The sequence below is a fragment of the Nansenia antarctica genome (genome assembly GCF_963989245.1).
Source record: "Nansenia antarctica genome assembly, chromosome: 7".
Taxonomy (NCBI): domain Eukaryota; kingdom Metazoa; phylum Chordata; class Actinopteri; order Argentiniformes; family Microstomatidae; genus Nansenia; species Nansenia antarctica.
Window position 1 is genome coordinate 4520118 of NC_137677.1, and position 9969 is coordinate 4530086.

Genomic DNA, 9969 nt, shown 5'->3' on the forward strand with positions numbered 1-9969 from the left:
ACTAGTCATAATTCAGTTGCAGATATCGGCAATGTGAATAGCTGATATCTACAACTGAATTGTAGATATCTGTAATGACAAACCCCATACACTTGAATGGCAAAATACATTTGAATCTTACTAGTCAAAATATAATTACAGATATCTAAAATGTGAGTTTTGATTAGTCAAAATATAATTAAAGATATCTTGAATTTGAGTTTTGACAAGGCAAAATGATGTTGCAGATATCAGTAATGAATATCCATTGTAGCTAATACATGTTAAAACGGCTTGCCATACTCGTGTAGCTTGTTAGCTAGCTGTAGACATGTGTTAGTGATCCAGTTCTGTACTTACAGAGTAGCTGGCACAATTACAATCAGTTTCAAGTTACTTAAATAGTGCGTTCGTTTAATTTATTACTTAAGTCTGCTTGATTGGCGCACATTGCGGATGACAGAGGCTTATCTACTTATTGTTTTTGAAGCTCCCACAGTTTCTTTCAGCTACAATGATTCTACTATTTGAAAATCTTTGAAAAGTAAACACGCTAAATTAATAAAAAACTAATGTATAATGCTTAATGTATCGCAGATCCCCAGGTAGTTATCTCATGCAAAGTATATGCAACCAAATACTAAACATGAAATAGGGGGACTATCATGCATGAGTGTCACCAGGGGAGTCTCCGACTCTCCGACACCACCTACTGGTGGCTGGACTTTATTGGAACTAATTGCTAATACCTGTCACCTGTTGTATGTTTGTTTGTGGCTATTTAGGTGTGTCCCTTTTCCCTGTTCCCTTGTAAGTCGATCACTTGTGTTACCCCGTTTGGAATGCTTCAGTATCCTGTGTACGTATTACCACTTCACGTATCCGTTACCCGGAACGTGATTGAGCCTTGACTTTGTTTGCTGGTTTGCAGCCTTGTACCTCCTTTGGAGCCCTTTGCTCAAACTTTAGTTTCCGTGTACTTTATTATTGACCTCAGTTCCTTAGTTGTTATTGCATACGTGCTGAGCCCTACTGCTCCCCTTTTTGTTGTTTTGTCTGAAAGTTTATGTTTGTACCTGCGAACTATACGGCTCAGTAAAGAGAGTCTTTATTTTATTATTTCTCCGTCTCATTGTTTACTTACACCGCACCTGGACCCGACACTATTGTATACATACAGAACCTTTAGAGAAACGTAACAGATCGACTAACCACTATGGATCCAGCGGATGTAGTACAACTTCGCACCGTACTGGCCACCCAAGGTGCCATGCTGACCCAGCATGAACGTCTCCTCAGGGAGATGAGTGAACATCTCCGCCAGCTGTCCCTCACCATCCAGAGCCTGGTGGACCGCCAGGACAACGCTGAACTGGTCGCCGCCGCAGCCAACGCCGTAGCAGCCCTACCTCCACTACTGGTCCCTACACCTCCGCCTACACCTCGTGAGCCTCGCCTTCCACCTCCAGAGAGGTACGACGGACGTCCAGAGGGCTGCCGAGAGTTCACCACTCAGTGCACCTTAGTGTTCAACCTACAGCCGACCTCCTTTCCCACCGAGCAGTCCCGGGTGGCCTATATCACCACTCTGCTAACGGGACGTGCCCTGTCCTGGGCGACGGCAGAGTGGGAGAGGGGGACTGCGATATGTGCCAGTTCCCAGCTCTTCATAGCAGAGCTGCGTAAAGTCTTCGATCACACCCGGGTACTCTCTACCTACGAGGCAGGCAGGAGACTCACCGCCTGTCGACAGGGTCATCGCACGGTGGCGGACTATTCCGTGGAGTTCCGCACCCTGGCCAGAGAGACCGGGTGGGAGGAGCGCGCTGTGGTCGTCCTGTATGCTCAGGGGCTCTCGGAGGTCATGAAGGACGAGTTGTCCTTCCGAGAGCTGCCTGAGCAGCTGGACGACTTAGTCGACCTCTCTCGGCGGGTGGATAATAGACGCCGGGAGCGGGACCGCGAGAGAGGCTCGGCTAGGGGCGCGCCCTCCCACCTAACGCCGGGTGTGAAACCACCCAGTGGCTTCATGGAGGAGCCAACCTACGATGAGCCAATGCAGTTAGGAGCGACACGCCTTTCCCAGACCGAGCGACAGCGGCGTCAGAGAGAGGGGCGCTGTCTGTATTGCGGGCGGGCTGGACACCTAGTCGCTACGTGCCCAGAGAAGCCGGGAAAAGGGAGGGCTCGCTAATGTCGGGAGGGGCATTGGTGAGCCATGAATCACCTTCTGCAATGGGCGATCACCGGACTTTTTTGGGGGTAACGTTAGAGGGGGGACGCCGCATACGACGGGTGTGGGCGTTGGTGGACTCGGGGGCGGCGGGGAACCTTATGGACATGGGCTTAGCCCACGAGTGGGGACTAGCTCTCAAGGACCTTCCCGTTCCATTACCGGTCCGCGCCCTGGACGGCCGGCCTCTGGGGACCGGCTTCATTACCCAGTGCACACCACCTATTCGTCTCCAGGTGGAGCGAGAACAGTGGGAGCTGATCCAGTTTTTTATTATTGAGTCTCCTGACTGTCCTTTGGTCCTGGGGCACCCCTGGCTGGCGGTGCACAACCACAACATTAACTGGTCCACGGGGCGAATCACCAACCCTCCCCGAACCCCACTCCATTTCCCAGTCTCGTTGCCAGCCCCATCCCCAGCCCCATCCCACTCCCTAGCTACAGCCCCTAGACCCTTTTCCACGCTAGCGGCGGGGTCTACAGACATTCCAGTGGCTCCGGCCGTAGTGGGCGTTCCCCAGGTCTATTGGGATCTGGGGGAGGTTTTTAGTAAGCAGCGGGCTAGGGAACTACCCCCCCACAGGGCTTACGACTGTGCCATCAACCTCCTGCCCGGCACCACGCCCCCTCGGGGGAGATTGTTCTCCCTCTCCGGACCTGAGACCCTGGCCATGAAGGAGTACATCGACGACGCACTCGCCGCGGGCCACATTCGCCCTTCCACCTCCCCGGCGGGTGCAGGGTTTTTCTTTGTGGCCAAGAAGGACGGGGGGCAGCGGCCGTGCATTGACTATAGGGGGTTGAACAATGTTACCATTAAAAACAGATACCCTCTCCCTTTGATGACTACGGCGTTCGAGTCATTGCAGGGGGCCCGGATCTTCACTAAACTGGACTTACGGAACGCGTATAATTTAGTGAGGGACCGGGAGGGCGATGAGTGGAAGACGGCGTTTAACACTCCGAGGGGCCATTATGAGTACATGGTGATGCCGTTCGGCCTCGCCAACGCACCAGCGGTGTTCCAGGCCTTCGTTAATGACGTCCTACGGGATCTCCTCGACCACTCGGTTTTTGTTTATTTGGACGACATTTTGATTTTTTCTAAGGATGTGACGCAGCACCAGACTCACGTTAGGGAAGTGCTCGAACGCCTCCTCCGCCACAAACTGTTTGTCAAAGCGGAGAAATGTGAGTTTCATGTGGAGACGGTGTCCTTCCTGGGGTTCGTGGTGGACAAGGGGGATCTTTTGATGGACCCCGGGAAAGTCACTGCAGTTTTGGACTGGCCGCGACCATCCTCTTTAAAGCAGCTCCAACGCTTTTTAGGGTTTGCCAATTTTTACAGGAGATTCATTCGTGGTTTTAGTTCCATAGCCGGCCCTTTAACAGCCCTCACTCAGTCCAGTCTCCGCTCTTTTTCCTGGTCCCTGGAGGCGGAGAACGCCTTCAATACGCTTAAGCAGCGTTTCACCTCAGCCCCCATCCTCGTGCACCCGGACCCGTCCCTACCCTTTGTTGTGGAGGTGGATGCCTCGGACATTGCGGTAGGGGCGGTTTTGTCACAGCGCTGCGCCAAAGACAATAAGACTCACCCCTGTGCCTTTTTTTCTCGCAGGCTGTCCGCGCCGGAGCGCAACTACGACGTGGGGAACCGCGAGTTGCTTGCCATCAAACTCGCGCTGGAGGAATGGAGGCACTGGTTGGAGGGGGCCGTGCACCCTTTTATGGTTTGGACGGACCACAAGAACCTGGCCTATATCCAGGGGGCCAAGCGCCTCAACTCCCGACAGGCCAGGTGGGCGTTATTCTTCACCAGGTTCCAGTTCACGATCTCCTATCGACCGGGCTCTAAGAACACCAAGCCCGATGCACTGTCGAGGCAGTTCGATCCTGTGGACCTGGTGGAGAGTACAGATTCGATCGTCCCCACTGGCCTGGTCGTCGCCCCCGTGTCCTGGGGAATCGACAGGGTAGTGAGAACAGCGCTGAGGCGGGAGCCTGACCCGGGCGGGGGTCCGCCGGGGAGGCTTTACGTTCCGAGGACTGCGCGCGCACGACTGCTGCAGTGGGCGCACGCCTCCTCCCTCACCAGTCACCCAGGGGCCACCAGGACATTGGACTTCATACGAAGGAGGTTCTGGTGGCCCACAGCGGAGGGGGACACGCGTGCGTTTGTGGCAGCCTGTGCCCTATGCGCGCGCAGTAAAGCCTCCCGGCAACGGCCGCCGGGACTCCTACACCCCCTGTCCATCCCCAAACGTCCCTGGTCGCACATAGCCCTAGATTTTATATCGGGTCTACCCCCATCTGATGGGTTCACCGCCATACTCGTGGTGGTAGACCGGTTCTCTAAGGCGGCGCACTTCATCCCCCTCCCCAAACTCCCCACGGCCCAAGAGACGGCGGAGCTAGTGGTCCAGCATGTCTTCCGGGTGCACGGACTACCCCTGGACATGGTATCCGACCGGGGTCCTCAATTCGCCTCCAGGTTCTGGAAGGCATTCGCCACCAGCCTTGGCGCCTCCATCAGCCTGTCCTCCGGGTTCCACCCCCAATCCAATGGGCAGACGGAGCGCGTCAACCAGGACCTGGAGGGGGTCTTGAGGTGCTACGTCTCCAGCAATCCGGCGACATGGAACCGGCGGCTGGCGTGGGCTGAATACGCCCACAACACCCTCCTCTGCTCCTCCACTGGCCTCTCCCCTTTCCAATGCCAGTACGGGTATCAGCCCCCCCTTTTCCCTGAGCAGGAGGAGGAGGCAGCTGTACCATCGGTCCAAGCCCATGTCAGCTGCTGTCGCCGTACCTGGAGGCGGGTGAGGGCGGCGCTTGTGCGGGCTTCGGACAGGTCCCAACGCCAGGCCAACCGCAGGCGCCGTCCTGCCCCGGTCTTCCGTCCTGGTCAGAGGGTCTGGCTGTCTACCCGGGATCTCCCCCTCCGGGTGGAGTCACGCAAGTTGGCTCCTCGCTTCGTGGGGCCGTTTAAGGTGGTGCGGCGGGTCAATGCCGTGGCCTACAGACTGCTACTCCCACCCTCCATGCGAGTTCACCCCACCTTCCATGTATCACTCCTCAAGCCCGTTGTTGTCTCCCCCATGGCCCCTCCACCCCGCCCCGCCCCCCTGCCCCGTCTCATTGATGGACAACCTGCCTACACGGTCAACAGGATCATCAACTCCCGGAAGGTGGGTAGGGGTGTCCAGTTTCTGGTGGACTGGGAGGGATATGGGCCGGAGGAGCGTACCTGGGTGCCTCGGCGGGACATATTGGACCCTAGTCTTATTTCTGACTTTCGCCTGCTCCATCCCGAGGCACCCGGGTGATCGGCTGGTGCCGCTCGTCGGGGGGGGGGCACTGTCACCAGGGGAGTCTCCGACTCTCCGACACCACCTACTGGTGGCTGGACTTTATTGGAACTAATTGCTAATACCTGTCACCTGTTGTATGTTTGTTTGTGGCTATTTAGGTGTGTCCCTTTTCCCTGTTCCCTTGTTAGTCGATCACTTGTGTTACCCCGTTTGGAATGCTTCAGTATCCTGTGTACGTATTACCACTTCACGTATCCGTTACCCGGAACGTGATTGAGCCTTGACTTTGTTTGCTGGTTTGCAACCTTGTACCTCCTTTGGAGCCCTTTGCTCAAACTTTAGTTTCCGTGTACTTTATTATTGACCTGAGTTCCTTAGTTGTTATTGCATACGTGCTGAGCCCTACTGCTCCCCTTTTTGTTGTTCCGTCTGAAAGTTTATGTTTGTACCTGCGAACTATACGGCTCAGTAAAGAGAGTCTTTATTTTATTATTTCTCCGTCTCATTGTTTACTTACACCGCACCTGGACCCGACACTATTGTATACATACAGAACCTTTAGAGAAACGTAACACATGAGAGTGTTCTTGTTTATAAATGGTTTAAACAATACAAATGTCCTCCAATAAAAGCTGACAATCTGTATTTTAACTTCATATTAAAACCTTGTTCTTGCCTTTCTGTTATTTCCCCTTGAAAAATAACAGAAAAAGTAAGGGCAGAGTCTTGATATTAAACTCTGACTTTTCTTGCTGTCCATAGGACTTGTATAGATGGGGATGCTGCTATCTGGCACTACTATCCAAGGCTGTTAGTCATGACTCAAGTCATCTCTGAGGTGGTACCTCCACCGGAGGCCCTGGCTCCCTCAGACAGCCCTGTAAACACTCGGGATGAAGCCACTCCTGTGAAACATCGTCATGGGGAGACCAAGATGGAGGTGGGAGGGGCTACTGAGGAGCCTCCTGTGGACTGGTGTGAACCTGTAGAAGATGATGATGATGGCGATGATGATGATGATGATGATGATGATGATGATGAAAATGACGCACAGAGCTTGGACTACTCTGTTGGGGAGAGACGCATTTTTGTCCGAAGGGAGGCGGAAGAGGAGAGTCTTGCAGGGGAGAGTGAACGGAGCTGGAGCGTGGCGGGCAGTGAGAAGAACTTCAAGAAGAGGGCCAATAACCAGTATGTTGGTATTGTTTATTGTTGGCCGTGTTCATAGTACCAAATATCAATTATGTGACTTCTAAGCCATAGTGTGTATACTGGTCATTCTCTAGCAAATGGTTACTGGATATATTTCCCTATAATCCTCTTTGTAGATAGCCTTTTGATGTCTTGTCATATCTGTATCTGTATTTCTGTTATTCCACTACGCTTTTCCTAATGATTCAGTATTCATCTCATGTCAATTTTTAGTTTGCCACGTAAGAAAAGAACGAAACCTGAAGAGGGATGGGAGGAATGGCCAGTACTTGGAGACGGGTGGATGCGCAAAGTGGTCGTTCGTCGCTCAGGTTCCAGTGTCGGCCAGAAAGATGTTTATTACATGAGGTAAAAACTACCTTAGACCAATGGTTAGTGCAGATTTTTTGACAACTGATATGATGATCATAATCTCAATCTGAATAGCACAAATGGATACCAAAGGTTTTCCTACAAACTTTTGTCGTTCGCAGTCCGTTGGGGGAGCGTGTGAGAAGTCGAGTTGAACTTTCCAAAAACCTGGGAGGAACTCTTGACATGTCAATGTTCAAGTACAAAACAGGGCTGTTCGTAGATGGCCAACAGAAACCCATGCGTAAGAGAAGGAAGGTAATGAAAAAGCTTTTTAATGAAAAAAAACCTTTTCTCCCTGATGAATATTTCAGCATATTCTAGACTTCAGCCTATGTAAACTGTAGACTAAGTCCATGAACATTCCCAACATTGCCAATCACTTGTATTTTTCTTATTTTGTTACAGAATGAACGTGTGGAATCACAGGTAATATTACCCAACCATCAAACTTGCTCCAATCTTTAATTACCATTAGATGATGATGATGAAAACTTTTATTTTCCCCAATGGGGAAATTTTGTTGTCAAACAGCTTAGTTAGGGCAGACAGAAAACATTCAATAAATAAATAAATAAAACAGTGCAGGCTCAATAAGTAAAAAGTGCAAGATAAAGTGCTCAAGTGCATGTATAGTCCAAGTAGCAGTCTTAACGGCCTCTCAGCTCCAGGTCTCCCCCACCCTGCAGGGCCTGGTTGTAGAGTCGGAGTGCAGCTGGAATAAAGGACTGTCCAAATCTTTTTGTACTTTGACGGGGGAGAACAAATCTGTGGCTGAACTTGCTCCTCATCCCCGCCAGCTCGCAGTACATTGGGTGGGAGGGATTGGCCAGCATGGCCGCCAGTTTATTCCCCATCCTCTGTTCTGCCACCACCTCTAGGCTGTCCAGCCCAGTCCCCACCACAGAGCTGGCCTTCTTCACCAGTTTGCTCAGCTTCGCAGCATCCCTGGCACAGATGTTTCCACCCCAGCAGGCCACGGCGAAGAACAGAACGCTGGCGACCACCGACTGGTAAAACATTCGCAGCAGCTTGTTGCAGACGCCGAAAGACCTCAGCCTTCTCAGGAAAAACAGTCTGCTCTGCCCTTTCCTGAGAAGAGCCTTAGGAGCTTGAAACATAGTTTTTTGTCAAATTATAAAGTTATTATGGTATCTATCTCTACTGATAGATGGAGTTGTTCTTCAATCATTATGCAACTTCTAAAATATAAATGAATTACATTACATTGCAAACAATGAAGCTAAATGAATAAATACTCGAGTGGCCAGGGCAGGTAGTTGGCCAACCGTCCGCGGTTTAAAGTCCGCCAGAAATGCCGGTTTTGGGTCAGCAAATGGACCAGCAAATGGTGGGACAATTTCGTGGCAGGGGGTGTGGTTGATGAGGAGTGGAAGTTAAACTTCCGCATGTCCAGGGCATCACTCGTTTCTTTGGCCGAGCTCGGACAGTCGTATTCGTATTAGTATGGGCAGAGATATTTTTGTGGTGTGGACTGTTACGGGTCTACTTAGATCGATGCCATCGGCTATCGACTTGTTTGCTTGTTTCTGCATGACCCGTGTGTAGAGGTGCTTGTTCCCTCCACTTTGATATTACATGGCTGAACTTGATACACGTGTCTGTCATCATTGCTGCATCATACCATACACAAACATGGTGTCAGAAGCTGCTGAACTCACGTTAGCGGAATATTAGATAATATGAAGTTAGTACAGGTAGAGTAGCCTATGTCTGGATCGGAATCAAGTGATTCGGAGACTTTAGAAGACGAGACAAGTCAGCGAGCAACGATAGCTAGCATGGCAGCCATTACTTTTCCACCCCCTTCACCCATGAGCTTCACGGGCGATTGGAGCGTCAATTGGGACATATTCCGGGCCGAATATGAGGACTATGTCATGTTACTGGCATAACTGAAAAGGACAAGAAAATCCAGGCTGCAACTCTGAGGACCGTGATGGGAAGTGAATGCAGACATATATACCGTCACAACTTAAATCTTTCCGAAGAGGATCAGGGGGATGCTGCGATCATACTGGCCGCGTTGGAGAAGTATTTCAAACCTACCAAGAACACAATATATGAAAGGTACGTCTTCGGGAGCTGCAAACAGGAGGAAGGAGAATCTATAGACGGTTTTGTGACCAGGCTGAGAGAAAGGGCAGCAACCTGTGAGTACGGACAGTTAAGAGATGAGATGATTCGTGACAAAATTGTACTGGGTGTTGGTAACGAGAGCATAAGGCGCAGATTGCTTAGAGAAAAGCAACTGACGTTGATCACAGCAATTGACATGTGCCGCGCAACGGAGCAGACAGACATTCGCATGAGAGCGATGGAGATAGCGAGTCCTCCGCACGTAGAAGCGGTGCTCGCCGTTGCTAGGCAACAATCTAGGCAACAACAATCCAGGCAAAACCAATGGAGGCAGAGCAATTCACCCAGAGCTGTAGACGCAGGCTATGCATGTAAATACTGTGGCAACTCGCATGCAAGGGGCAGAGATCACTGCCCAGCATTCGGAAAACAATGCAAATCATGTGGAGTAAATAATCACTTTGCTAAAGTGTGTCAAAAAAGCAAAAGACCCACTGAGGGAAAGATACACTGCATGGAAAATACAGCTGAGAGCTCAGAACAAAACAGTGAGGAAGACATATACATGCATGAGTCAATTGGTGCAGTGCAAGCCAAAGGGAAGAAATGGTTTGTAACATTACGTTTTCACAACAAGCCACAGCAATGTCAGTTGGACTCTGGAGCGACATGCAATGTAATGAGCCTTCATGACAAGAAAAGGCTGGCACCCAACGCACCACTCTGCCCAAGTGAGGCTAGACTAAAGCTGTACTCCGGGGAAACACTGAGCTCCATAGGCAT